This window comes from Mustela erminea, chromosome 14 (genome assembly GCF_009829155.1).
Source record: "Mustela erminea isolate mMusErm1 chromosome 14, mMusErm1.Pri, whole genome shotgun sequence".
NCBI lineage: Eukaryota > Metazoa > Chordata > Mammalia > Carnivora > Mustelidae > Mustela > Mustela erminea.
Genome location: NC_045627.1, coordinates 37,463,159 through 37,477,508, shown reverse-complemented (window position 1 = coordinate 37,477,508; position 14,350 = coordinate 37,463,159). Strand labels below are relative to the sequence as shown.

At 56.4% G+C, this 14,350-nt stretch overlaps 1 protein-coding gene across 2 annotated transcripts in view; it reads right to left on the bottom strand.

The window, feature by feature from the left end:
• UNC5B (unc-5 netrin receptor B) overlaps nucleotides 1-14,350 on the bottom strand; it is a 78,761-nt gene that overhangs the window by 18,186 nt on the left and 46,225 nt on the right. The gene's annotated exons all lie outside the window — the stretch shown is intronic.

The following is a 14,350-nucleotide window of genomic DNA, read 5'->3' as shown; positions in this document are numbered from 1 at the left end:
GGAGTGGGAGACCACCTCCCCAGCAGCGTTTACACAGAGCCTCCCCTCCTCGGGGTGGTCTCTGCCCCACTCCTCAGCCCTTCCCACCTCAGCCAAATGCACACACTCCACCCTAAGAGCCGACAAGAAAACTGCGCAGCCTGGGAACACAGATGGGCTGTGTCCACTACAACTCCTCCCCAACAAGGGGCCAAATGCGAACCCTGGCCCGCCGGCCTCTGTGGAAAGAACAGTGCCTCACGAGGTGAGACAAACAGGAAGGGAGAGGGTCCCACCACGACCAGCTCTGGGAGGGAGGGAAACCAGGCCAGGCCAGGCCATTGGTTCACTATCCACTTTAGGAAAACTGACTTTACGACACCAAGCGCCAAACAATCAGATGGCTGGGGCGAGCGATGGGGGGGCTAAGCTCCAGAGGGAACAATGAATTAAACTGCAGGGGTGTGCATCCGCCCAGCCCCTCACTACCAGCCACGGCCTGTCACTGTCCCAGCACCCCAGTCCCTCCAGTGGGGTGGGGTCTCAGGAAGCACTTGCCCCCAGCCCAGGAGGTCACGATGGGACATGCATGGCCCTAGGGAGCCCCCTATGTCCAAAGGGGCCAAGGGGACACTCTATTCTCCAGAATGAACAAAACAAGCCATCTCTTTGTGGCCCAGGAGCTCCTGTTAAGACTTGGGGTGAGGGTGGGGGGTTCAGGCGCTCTGAGAACATGCACAGGTTGTCACTGGCTCCAGACAGTCAGTCACAGGGGGGAGTGAGTGTGTGCGGCCCGCGGGAGCAAAGGGGAAGTCAGCAGGAAAGTGTGAAACCTGCTCCATCTAGCATGTTCCGTGGGACCCCAGGACAGCCCTTTAACTCCCAGCACGGTATTTCGTCTCTGAAGATGGCAGGGAGATCAACACCCTTTCCTGGGCTGTTCTGAGGACCAGAGGAGCGAGACAAGCGTGAGCACCCAGGAGGGGGCAAGCGCATAGTAGGTGCACATCGTCACATGAAAATGGCGACTAGGGCTCGCCTGGCATTAAGTAGGGGCTATGTTTTTAGTACTTTACACAGTCAGCTTACCTCACTCTTGCAACAACTCTGTAAGGTATTTATGGGAGTCTTTGGTTTCTATGTGGGGAAACTGAGGCTGGGAGAGGTGAAGCAGCTTGCTCTAGGGCACAGAGCTAGCAAGAGGCAGAGCCAGAACCCAATAAACAGACCCCCGGCATCTGGGATACTGCTCAGGACTCCACACGGCCTGCTGCTGGAGTAGCTCGGGGACAGGGTGAGCATCCCCGCATCTGAGAATCCGAATGGATCCTGTCCTGACACCAGCCAGGACCCCACAACTCTAAGAGCTCTCTCATTAAAGGCTCATCGAGGCCACAACCGTCCTTGTTTCGGAACTGAAGACCGTCCGCGTGGGGGAACGACGGACCGAAGCTCCCTGGCTGGTGCGCAGCTAAACTGGGAAGGGCACGGAGGATCCCAGGGCTTGTCCATGCCCACCTCCCTCTGCTGGGCAGATAGACCCCTTCCGTGTAGGTAGAAGACTGGCAGCCCCTGGGGTCTGGGAGCTGGGGCAGTTGACAGCAAGGTGAAACCCCGCCCAGGGAGCGGGACGGCGTCTCCCAGGAGCCGGGAGAGCAAGTAGAGCCAGAAGGGCGTGCAGGCAGCAGAGCACCGGCAAGGCTCCATGACCCGCTCCCCCACCCCTGCCACAAGCGCCTTGCTTCAGTCTCAGACCTGAGGGGGGTGAGGCAGGGCACAGACTTCAGATGGAGCCACCTCTGGGTCTGAAGTCACCCTTCCTGACCTCGGGCACTGCCATCTGTGAAATGGGGGGGACCAGGCCTCCCTCTGGGGGGGTGGAGGTCACCAGAGAAGGTACAGGGGAGCCCATGGGTCCAGTCACTTGCTAGCTCCCTCTTCTAAACATACGGCCCCCAGTCCCCCAGCCCCCCAGGTGATGGCTGCTCTGACTCTCTGCGGCACTACAGCCGGTATTTACGACTTGGTTTTATAACCCTAATGCGGCTCATTTATAAAGCAGGCGCAAACACCGCGGAGGAAACTGAACAGGAGACACGTCCATTAGTACAGCAGGGCCCTAGTCTGGCAGCCTCCGCCCCCCACCCCCATCCCCACCCCAGCCCTCATCTCTACCCTGGCACAAAGCTTCCTCTCTGGCCTTGGTGGGATGCAGCCAGGGATCCTCACTGATGCCTCCCCAAGCCCGGCAGGGCAGCGGGGGGGACCTTGATGTAGCTGGTGCCCCCTTACAACGTCTCCATCCCCCTGGGGTCCTGAATTCAGATGCAGCCAGGAGACAAGAAGGGCCAGTTCTGACCAGAGAAATCCTCCCCAGACAGACCACCGGCAGACTCTGTTTACCTGGCATGTAGTAGGTGGTCAGAGAATCCAAGTTCAATAAAAGTGGGGCTGGGGGATGGGGAGTGCTGCCAGGGTCTGGGGAACAGCTAAGCTAGGTCCCCAGCCACATCAGTGGGCATTCCCCTCCTTGGCTTGTCCCCTGGCTTGGGCCGTCACAGTTGAGGGAGGCTCCACAGGCATCCCAGCTGAGGGCCATCCCAGAGGGAGAAGACTGATGGAGTTTCAGGGTCCCCAGGGGACGACTATGCCCGCAGCTTTCCTCTGAACTCACAGTCCCGCAACAACCCCCACAGAGCCTCCTACACTTCCTTGGTCTTTAGTATCTTGGTAACTTTTACCCCAAGGCCAAAAGAAATTCCTAGAGGTTAAATAGTTAGATCTAAACAGCTTGTGTGTGTGTGTGTGTGTGTGTGTGTGTGTGTGTGTGTGTCCCAACAACTTGGCAGCCTTTTGAAAAAACAAGACCCGTAAATTGAAAGAAAAAGTAAGATCTGTAGTCCATTCTTAAAGAGCCACAGTGACGAGGCGTGTGGGGTGTGCACGCCGTTTGGGTACTACTGCTTCTCAGTCTTGGAATCAGACTGGCCCCACCACCCTCACTGTCTGTCTCAGAGTACTTCCGAATGCCCAAACCCCACCTCTGCAAAGACAGGATGCTGAGAAAAGGACAGAAGTAGGATACGCGATGTTGACATCGACAGCTGTCTTGAGCCAACAGTTGTGGCAATGTCTGGCAGCTGTTCAGCACGGCTGTCTTTCCTTCAAGATGAACAGTTTCCCACAGCACCCTTGGGAATGCGTGCAGCACCCTGGGGTGCTTTGGCATAGCTTTTGGGAACCACAGCCCTATGCATTAGGTACTATTATTATGCCTTTACTACAGACAAGGAAACAGGGGCCGAGGGAGATGAAGTCACTGGCACAGGGCTATGCAGTCAGTGGGCCGTAGACCAAGGGAGATAACCCGGGCATTCAGGTACCTGAATCTGGCTTCTGGATTAGAACTGGGATTTGCTTCTACTACGTGGCAGGAACTTTAAATATTTTGCCCAATTTACTTCCCACAGCCCCCAAGCAGAGGCTTATCTTCCCATTTTCCAGATGAAGACACAGGGCACCCAGGGACTTGCCTCATGGCAAGGTCACCTGGTCAGTGGGAGAAAGGGCCATCTCTTCCCATCACCTTTGCCCTGGCTTTGCTACGGCTCTTTCCAGAGGAGACTCAGACCTGAGAAGAGCCCCCAGCGGAGGGCAGCCTGCTTGTGCCAGGCCAGATCCAGATCTGGAGTTCCTGCTGGCAGAAAGATGTCCCACCAAGTGTGTCTGTCTTTCTGTCTTTCTCTCTGAGAGAGAGAGACAGTGAGAGAGGGAACACAAGCAGGGGAGTGGGAGAGGGAAAAGCAGGCTTCCCACTGACCAGGAAGCCCGATTCGGGGCTTGATCCCAGGACTCTGGGATCCTGACCTGAGCCAAAGGCAGACACTTAATGATAGAGCCACCCAGGCGCCCCCTACTGGGTCCATTTTTAATTGCTGAAGAGAATTTCCTGTGGGAGTGGTCACCTTTTTTGCCACTGTTACTGCTCGCTTAAAGGCCCCCTGCACAGACTGTGGTCCTATGGCACAGTGTGGGGGAGCCCAGGGAGGAAGGGGGAGGCACTATTTGCTGCTGGGCTCTCCCAGTTAGGCCCAGGCCCTCCCACCCCAGGCCTCAGCTCACGAGGACCACCCGCGCCTCCAGGTGGGGCCACTTGTGGGGGCCATTCAAACCCCCACTTCCAATTTACCTACAGCTGCCTGAGGGTTCTTGTCATGTGTGTCATGTGTGTCACATAGATGTAGAGTCACAGGGAGAGAGGTTACTGTGAGGGCCGTCTTGTACAACATCCCTCATCCATTCCATCCAACCTTGACTCGCATCCCTCCAGGGACAGGGAACTCACTACCGCTGTTCGTCTCAGCCAGGTTCTCCTTTGAACCGACCTAACGGAAAAGTCCTTCTTACTTTCAACTGGAATTTTCAACTGAAATTTGCTGTCTGAGGTTCCAGCCATTGCTACAATTTTAACCTCTGAGTTTCCAGAGAAGAGTATTTCCTCCGAAGTGTGGGGCTGCCTACCCTGGCCTTCTCGCCTTGCTTTCACATAGTCATGAGACACAGTTTTGCACACCCTCACCAACAACCTGGCTTCCTTGTGGTTCCATTTTGCTCCCAACGCACTTAAAGCATGGAGGGCAGGGGGTGGTCATGTTGGGGGTCCGGCAGGCACGTCCTGCTTCTGGCAGCTCCAAGTTTCCTTTAATAGCTTTGGTGGCCACTCTGGAGAGCAGGGAGCCCTCCACACCTTCCTTGGTGTCCTCCCACGGTGTTAGGACCGAGTAACCGGCCTCTAGGGCCTCTACTAGGTGAGTGGAGCCTGTGGGACGGAGAAACAGAGCCAGGAGCCCGAGCCCCAGCCCCACCTGCCAGGAGTTGCTGTGCTAGGTTCAACACTCCCTCCCAGGGGCTAGGCCTGGGCAGGGCCCAGTGTGGGGACACAGGGTCCCACTTGGCAGGGAGGAAGCCAAGGCCCTGGGCTTGCTTAAGAGGTGTCAGAATCTGAGCCACTAGAATAAGCAGGAACCAGGCCTTGGAGGTGAAGGAAGTGGCTTCAGGACCAAAGGGAAGAAGCTGCATTTTCTAGAGCTACCCCTGAGGAGAGGGAGAAGCTAAAACTACAGTGTTCAGACATTCCTACAAGGGAGACTATCACCAGACACTCCTGCTTCCCTGACGGTGACCCTGCGAGGAACGGGTTCGAATCCCCACTCTGCTACCAAAACCTTGGGGAGGTTGTTTTACCTCTTGGGGCCATCTATAAGAAAGGGGAGAAAAGGCAAAAGCATAGAAAGTTATAGTCAGAGGGGCCTGGAGCCCTACGTTCCACCAGCTCAGAGACGGAATGTAACTATTTCAACATCACACAGCAAATCAATAGCCAAGCTGGACCAGAGTGCAGTTTCTGCTTCGGGGCTGAGAAGGGTAGACCGCACGGGCAGAGCAAGGCTGGAGGCAAACGTTTGGTCTCTGGATTCCCCCTGCCTGGGATGGAAAGTCATCACTACCCACATCAGCCAGGGCCGCCTCTGGTCTTGCCCAGGGCAGAGACCTGAGCATGAGGCCGCCGTGGTGGGTACGGAGGGCCTTGCCGTCCCCACCCACCGGTCTGGGGTCCCCAGGTGGGGGACAGGGCCAGTCCCGAGACCCTAGGCTCAGCAGCAGGAGGTGGGCATCTGTAGCTGAGCTGGGCCGTGGGTCTCCAGGGCTGGCTGGCGTTGAGGCGGCGCCCACGCCGACGGGGCAGGGCTGGAAGGGGAAAGGGGAGCAGGCGGGAGGTGAGGGACAGAGAGACACCCCACGCTGGGCACATTCATCATCAGCAATCACAGTCTCTCTAGCCCCTGGACGCGGGCTGATTCTCGCCAGACTTGACCTCCCACTGCATGGAAAATCTCTTCCATTCACTGCGAGGCTGATGTGCTCAGTGGGGAATGCAGAGAGTGGGGGGGAAGGAGCCCACTTATTATTATATTTTAAAAACACATAAGCCCCCCATGGAAGGACCCCTCCCTGGACACAAAGCCCTTCTTCCATCTGGCCCTGGCTTCTGGCTGCTGTGGGGTTCAGGCTGGGGCCCCCCTCAGAGGCAGTTACAATGGCCGTTACTGATGACAAATGGGGGCTGGCGGGCTTGGGGGACGCTGAGTTACTCCTAACAAAAGAGGCCCCTTGCACAGCCCTTTTCCCACACCCTCTGTAGACACGCCTGGGCCCATGACATCACTTCCTGTGCTGGCCACAGGAAGCGGCCTCACCGTGATGGCCAGCTAGGGCAGTGGCTTACATCCCGAAGGGGGGTATCTGGCTGACCCTGAGAAATGGAAGGGCTCAAGGACAAGTGAGGGCAAGTGAAGAGCTGATGGGAGGCACTGAGTCCCAGAATGGAGCCCAGGCCCCACGTTACTGGGGGCTACACGACTTACAAAGTCAGGAGGGACACTATGGTTATGGGTCTACCCTCAGACTCTCAGTAGGGGCTGGGGAGGCTGCATTCCACACCGGAGTCCCTCCTCCCACACCTTTCCTTCAGCCATTGGACTCCCTCAGCCTGAGCCTTTCTAGGGCTAATTTCTGGCTCCCCTTCCAAGCCCTAGGTCCCAGGGTGTTACTATGCCTGGAGGCTTGGGCCCTAAGGAGGCTTGGGGTGCATTCTGCTTCCACCTCTTCTCCCAGACAAGGGGCTCGGAGCCCTCTTATGCATCACGTTCCAGAAAATAACCTTTTACCAACAGCAGTGTGAAAACAAACACCACCAGTACAGTAATCCTGTGAGCTAGGTGTTCCATTTCACAGAGGAAGAGACTGAGGCTCAAGGAAATTAAAGAACATGCTCAGGCTCCCAGCTAATGAGAAACCCAAAGCTCTTCTTGTTAAACCACAGGCCTCCTTTGGTTCACAAGGCCCTAAGGGATGAGCAGGGGGCAGCTAGTTTCCTGCCCATTTTGCAGATGAGCAAATAGAGTCTCTCCAGAGTTCACTAGCCTGCCGGAAGGGAAGAGGGTCTTGGCGTCCTCACCCTAGCACCTGGCCTCCCTACCTCTGGGGCCTGACAAGTCCCAGACTTGTTCTGGATAGCCCAGCCAAACAGAGATCCATCCTAGCCTGGAGGGACCTGTTGCGAGCCTGGTGTCACACGGAGACACACACACACTCCCAGAGCAGACACCCGCAGACCACACCATGGTCACAGGCCACCCTCTCCCTGGGATCCCCACCACTGGGCTGGGACAGTGACTTCGTTCTTAGGGCTGTTTATGTCAGTGCTCTACGGCAATGGCCATGGCTCAGGCCTCCTGGGGGACCCTCTATTTTATTTGGTCATCTCTCCTCCATTCAGAGTTGGGATGTGGTACACCTGAGTGGCTCCAGTCCTGGCTAGGGAGGGCTCCCTTTCCCTCCCTAAGCCCAGGTCCTCCTGCTGGGACCTCCTCACTGTGCTCCCTACCTTCCCCCTTCCCCTCCAATCCAAGATGCTCACAGCAGCCGAGCCATCTCATGAAACAGAGGTCAATCCCCCTCTCCTGCTTGCAGCCTCTGACGGCTGCCATTTGCACCCGGAATGAAGTCCCACCCGGCACCGAACCCTCTGACTTCAGAGGCTCACTCATCATCACGGTGCCCCAAGCCATTCGCCCCCGCCCGCAGGCCTGTTTCCTGCCCCTTGAATGTGCCTCCTTTATTGCCACCACAGGGCCTTTGCTCTTCTCTCCTGGAGTGCACGCGCACCACGGGCCAATCTCTCTGTACTCTTGCAGCAACTCTCTGTCCCCGAGATCTCAGTGCCACCTGCCGCTCCCATGTGAGGCCCTCCCTGACTGGGCTGTGTACACCGATCCTCCTCTGCTCTCCCCTGTGCCATCCCCAGATTGTCCTGGGTTTTGTTGTTGTTGTTGATTTGCTTGTTTGTCTGTTTTTCTTGACAGTGTTCACCTCTGGAATCCCTTCTTCCTGTATTTGATTGTTCCCTGTCTGTGTCTGAACAAGTCTGCTCTCTGGAAGGCAAGCTCCTGGAGAACCTGGAAATCCTGTTTGCTTGTTTAGCTGGACCTACTAGAGTTGCAGGACTTCTCCCAACACCTGGGGTGGCAGGTGGAGGCGGGAGGAAGCAGCCAGAGAGGACGCACACACCTTGGGCTCACCTGAGCCCTGGGACACTCTCAGTCCCTTTAGAAACCCGATCCTATAGGACACCACTAACCCAGGGAACCTCAGAGACCATCTAATCCTTGTCTTTCAAGACGGAGCTAAGAGAGGATGTGGCATGATCTAAAAATCACACAGCACCTGGGCCGCAAAGTCAGTAGAGAAACTGAGTTCTAGAAACTCCCAGGGCAGGAGGAGGGACTTTATTTTAAAAATCCTCCTTGTCTTTCTAATGAAAACACTTTCTTTTCCCCTCTTGGCCTTTTCTGATGACAACTGAGGAAGAAATAAGAATGAAAATAAAAACCACCCATTCCCACCTCCTGTTTACCAGAATTAACACAGGACATCGGTCCTCTCAGACTACAGACAGGACGCTTATTTGTTACCGAGGTCCCACGATATACAGTTCCATATTCTGTCTCCCTTGCAAGACCCTTAACTGAAGACTTTGAACCCACAGGCCAAATGCACAAAGCATCTTTGGTGCTCAGCATGGTCCCACATGGCACAGGCGCGGGCCAGTGTGGCTGACTGCCCCCCGCACCGCATCCCGGGTCGCTGGAGAAGCAGCAGGATACAGAGCTGGTGCGGGAGGCCACAGGGCAATGACATCAGTGGCTTGGCACATTTGGGTGCTGAGCAGAAAGATGCCCAGGGTCCCATCCCTGTCCTGCGGAAGAGTGAAAAAGCCCATAGATACAGCCTTTGGCTCAGGGACTGCCTGGTGGGGCAGCGATGAGGTCCCTGTTGCCCTTTGTTCCAGGTGAGCTGTCTGCATGCCCTCCTGGGAAGTCCAGGGTCAGGCCTGTTCTTGGAGAGCCCCAGGGCACAAATTTCCTCTCCTTCTCTGCCTCACACTCCCAGGCTGAACAACCCCTCCTCGCAAAGGGGAGACAACCGCCCACACACTGCAAAGCAGAAACTGGCTATGATCCTTGCCGGCCGCCCTCAGCACCATCACCACGCCTGGCCAGACCCTGCACCAGTGCGGGTTGTGGGCCACCCGGCAGGCACCCAGAGGCAGCTCAGACTCTGCGCTATGGGGCCCTCAGGCCTGAGTCCAAACTCTTCCTTCCGGAGAGGAGCAATGACTTGTCCAAGGGCAAACCGCCAGTGGGTGGCTACAGCAAGCCTAGTATCTGGGCATCACATTTGCACAAAGAGAACCACAGCAGGGCCAGAGAAAACGGGTAGCAGGCTCTGGCCTTTGCCAATCTCTGAAACGGGCCCTGCGACAAAGGAGGAGAGATGATGAGAGGTGGAGGTGGAGTCACCGGGAGAGGGACAGAGAAAAAGCTGAGAGGGCCAGCAGGGGAGGGCGAGGTGAGCAGCATGGGGCTCCTCCTTGTCCTTTTTCTGAGCCTGGAATCCACCTGAGTTTGCGCTCAGGCCAGGAAAGCGAGGGAAGGTGGCTTCCAGCCCTGGTCTGGATCCACACCGCTGCTCTGCTTCTTCCACAAGGCCAAGACTGGGCTAGGGTTCCATGGGTCCCGAGGGAGGCAGACCTTGGAGACTCGAGCTCCAAGGGGTTGGATTAACTGGTCTCAGGTCACAGAGCAAGTGGGAAGCAAAGGGGCTGGAACGTGGGCATCCTGGCACTCAGCCCAGTGCTCTTGCCCTTGCCTCTCTGGACCTGGTCTTGGGTGAACAGCTGAGTTCTCAGCGGTGGAGACGTGGGGAGACAGGTGCCCCAGGCCAAGGGGGAAGACCCACATGGCCACTCAGGCACATCTCAAGGGAGATAGGGTGGTGGGCAGGGACTCACCCCCACTCTTCCATTCATTCATCAGATGTCCTCATCTCCCCTTGATCACACCTGTGGTAGGGCCTTGGAGAGCTCTGGTCAAGCTTCAGTCACACTCATGGGAAGCTCCCAGCAAAAGTTCAAGGTTAGGGATCCCACATCTTGACTCTCAGATTCCTGCTCCGTCCGCTTCCAGCCTAGCCCCACAGTGATGTCTCTCTGCCTGCAGACCCACAATCCATGCAGAAATAAATCAATAGCTATGTCTGTAGCTCCTTCCTTCTCCGTTGGGGAGCCAGCCAGTCCGCCTCCTCCCGGAAGCATGCTTTGACTACTTCCACCTGGGCGACCCCAGGGAGTGCTCATTCTCCAGGCCCCTCTAATCCCTTATATTTTTCTTGGGCTGAAATCCATGGTGCTGTCCTTGGCTCATGAAGCAACCTTGGGTAAGCCACTTCCCTCTGAGCCTCAATCTTGCCTTCTGGAAAATGGGGCCACTTTTACTTGCTTCAACCCCCTGGGGTTGTCAGGAACACCAAGCCAGAAGTGTGAAAGTGTTTTGCCAGGTGGGCAGCCCGGTGCTCTAAGTTTTATAATTGTTTGTTTGTTTGTTTATTCATTTTGCAGTAAGAAATGGTGGCTATGCCTTCCTGGGGCTGCCAGAGTCCTGGCTGACTTCTTGATCAATAGCCCTAAGGCTTTCCTCTGGGTTCCAGGTGCGGGCCAGGTGCCCCGCTCCCCACCCTGCCCCACATCCCTGCCCCGGCCCACTCGGTGATGACCCACTCAGTGATGACATGGAGCTTCAAAAGGCTGATGCAAGCTGGAAGGAGGGAAGGAAACAGACTCGCGTGGGGCAGGGGGAGCTCCACCTCCAGCCCCGTGGGACTCCCAGCCCGGCTGCTGCCACCTTGTTTGTACCTGCTGATGTAATCACTAGGTCTCCTTGGCTCAGGGATCGGCCTGCTCACCTTGACCTCTGAGCTGGAGCCAGAGGAAGTATGAGAGGGCAGGTGCCCAGCCCCTGTGCACCATGACAAGGCCTTTCTCCAGGGAGGGGTGTGGGGCGCCACTGGGCTCCAGGGAGAGCAGAGGGGAGGAAAGAGCCTGAAACATGGCATGGAGAAGGGCACGGGCCCTGGAGGAAGTGGGAGCGGGGTCAACCCCACTCTGCTAGGGGGATAAAGAAGTCAGGAGGAAAAGACGTGGCGGGGGGAGTGTGGCTCTGTGGAAGGAAAACATGGAAAAGGTTCGTGTGTCAGGAGGCCAGCTGCCTCATGTCTTGGGCCCTGGGCTTATCTGTAAAATGGACGCGATATCATTAGCCCAACTGTGCTCATTTCTCAGTGACGGCTGGGGCCAGAGGTGTGAAAGTGCGATGTGACACTAAGGCATGTGGGTGGCTCAGAGGACCTGGGGACAGCGGTGGGAGAGTTCTCTCCAGGAGCCTGGGAGTGTGGCTGTGTTCTCTGCCTGGCCTGGTCCCAGGAGCCTCCTCTTGGGGAGGAGGGCACGGATGAGGAGCACAGGGTTCCCTGGAGGCCTCTAAGGAGCCTTCAAAAACATGCAGGTAGTGAGGGCAAGAGCCAAGACACACTCCTGGAAACTGCGTACAGCAGAGGGCCCCGAGCCCAAGAGCTCAGGGTCTGGAGATAGCCCTGTCTCCAGACTCATTCTCAAACCTGGTTTCCCTGGAGATGCCTTTGCTCTTTCCCTGAGAAAGGGGTGGAGCAAAGAGCCTCATGTGGTTCATGAGTCTCTTTGGTTAACACTGAAGGCTCCTGAAAGATGGGGAGCCAGCCCGGTAGCGGGGAGATCTTCATCTCAGCTGCCCTCGACCCTGCAGCCCCAGGAGTGGGGTCACCTTCGGTTCTGCTACGTTGCTCTGGAGGGAGGGCTGGGTGCGATTCATGGGCTTCCCTGGCCACACAGACCCACGTTCCCTTTCCCATGGCCTTGAGTCACAGCGGGTCACATGGGGAACCAGAAACAAGGACAGTTACAGGCCAGCCAGCTCTCAGACACTGCACAGAGCACTTGGCGTCCAACTGAATATTCCCAACAACCTTTGAGCCCGGTACTCTTAGGAGGACCCCCAGCTTGTGGGCAAGGAGACTAAGAGGTACAGAGAGCCTAGGTAACTTGCTCAAAGTCAGAAGGCAGGGCCGTTGGCCCTTACATCTGGATCTCCCTGTCTCTAAGCCCCTACCTGTCAACCTCCACCATGGTAGTTTTCAAACAGCAGCATGAGCCAGGACCCCCGGAAGGCGTGGAGAAACCCGGGGCGCCATGGCCTTCCTCCTCCATCCCTGGACCCCCACTCAGCAGGTCCGCGGTGGGGCTTGAGAGCCTGCATTTCTAGCACGTTCCCAGGTGCTGCCGCTGGCCCACAGCTCTACGCTCTCTTGTCTAACAGAAATGTAAACCACCTAGCCCACAGGCGGTGCTTGAGTGGTCAGCAACCCTTCTCTGAGCTTCTGTGATTCAGCCGCAGACCTTTCAAAAAGAACAAAAGGAATCACATAGGAGCATGGGGCTGGCCACCTTAGTTTAAATTGGCTCTGGTGTGGGGCGCTAAGGATAATGACAGTTTCCCCTGCACCTGCGTTCTGGCACATTCCTTAGCTTCTCGGGGCCTCAGTTTCCTTATCTGCAAAATGGGAGGGTTGAACACATTACACGCCCAAATCGCTCAGAGCAGTATGTGCCACATCAAAAGGGCTTACTGGGCATAAGCTGTGCTATTGTTTTTATTATCCTTGTCACTATCTACATCATCTCTATTGTCTTCCCAACAACCCCATGAGGTTGCGGTGATAGTTACCTCCATTGTTTGAAGTTGCTCAGCGGGGTAAGTAACTTGCCCAAGTCACCAAGTGGTGGCGGAGGAAAGATCTGAAGCCAGGCTTGGCAGTCCAGTGGCAGGACCTGTCCCCCATGAGCCAAGAGAGATGCCTACTTCCTCCAGGAAAGATGAGAGTTATTTTCCAATTTATTTTTATTTCTTGTTTATCTTCTTGTTTATGTTTCCTGCACTTCCTTCTAGACGCCCTCACTCCGCCCGGGGAATAACAGTGTCACTGTTGAAGGGAGAATGTCTCCAGTAGGAAACCAGAGCTGTGTCAACCTCCGGTGCTTGGTGACCCTGGCCACTCAGACCCTTGCGCCCCCTCCTCCCCTCCATCTGTCCATCTGTCCCCTGGTCTGCTCCACCTTACTGGGCACCCTCAAGGAGCAGGGGATGGCTCAGCACCGGCCACTGGTCCAGCCCCTGAGAGGGGGACGGTCACACGCTTCTCCTGAGACCCTCCTGCCCCCATGTCCTCTGGGATGGCAAGTTCAAAACAATAGACACTTCAGGTTGCCTTGATGTAAAGGTTTAGTAGGTGTCTAATTTTAGCTAGGGAATACTCGACATTTTCCCAGCCGCCGCCGCCGCTGCACTCTGTGCTGGACAAATGGCCTTGGTTTTCCTCCCCAATTGTTCTCAGCTGGGGGGCTAGGGGCTGACTCCAGCTCAGGACAATTGCCTTTGTGTCTACTTCCGGGTAGCTCTTAATAACTCAGCAGAGAGAATAGGACAGCCCGGAGTTCTCAGCCCCCAGCTCTCGGTCCGAGCTCTCTGGCCCCTACCCCCATCCTGTCAGTGGGGTCCTTGCTTTACAGTTCAGGACACCTCCAAAATGTAGTGTTTAAACAGGACTTGCTGGTCACAGGCTCCTCAAATACCCAGGGGTGGTGGCAGGGAAGGAGGGCTGTGGCCCATGGGGCCTCCCAGTGGACAGATGTGGATGCCAAGGCCCAGAGAGGGTGTGACTGGCCTAAGGTCACACAGCACTCTGGCAGAGCTAGGTCTGGACTGGAGGTCCACAGTCAAGGGTCCTGCACTCTTTGCACCATGTGCAGGAGAAATCCCACTGCTGTCCATGCTTCCGGCCAGCATGGGGACACCTCAGAGCATCAGACCCCAAGCTGCAAGCCCCCAGTGGAGACACCTGGAATGCTTAGTCATTGCCCCAATTCCCCTCACCTGGTTGAACCCTTCTGCCTCCAATTTCCCCTTGAAAGGTCATCTCCTCAGAGATCTCCTGCCTGCTCCTCCCAATGACCCTGGGGCCCTGGCTCTTCCTCGGGTATTTCTTTTTCCTTATTGCCCTTGCCACCATTTTTAGTTACGTACTCTGTGTATTACCTTGTTGAATGCCTGGGTGTCCACCAGATCTTTGTCTCACCCCAGGAGGCAGGTGGATGGTCGCAGTCACAACACTGAACCCCCTCTGTGGGCCCTAGGCCAGGGTCCCAGAGCCCCTGCCGTGCCAAGCGAGGCTGGGGAGGGGTCCCAGGGGAATGAATGGGGCCCCTGGGGCCACTCAAGCCTTGGGATGGTGGCTCTTTGCCACCCAGCGTGGACATACTCAGATGTTCTCAGCATTTGCTGCCTGAACACTGTCCCTGGCAGGATGGCACGTGTGTGCCCAC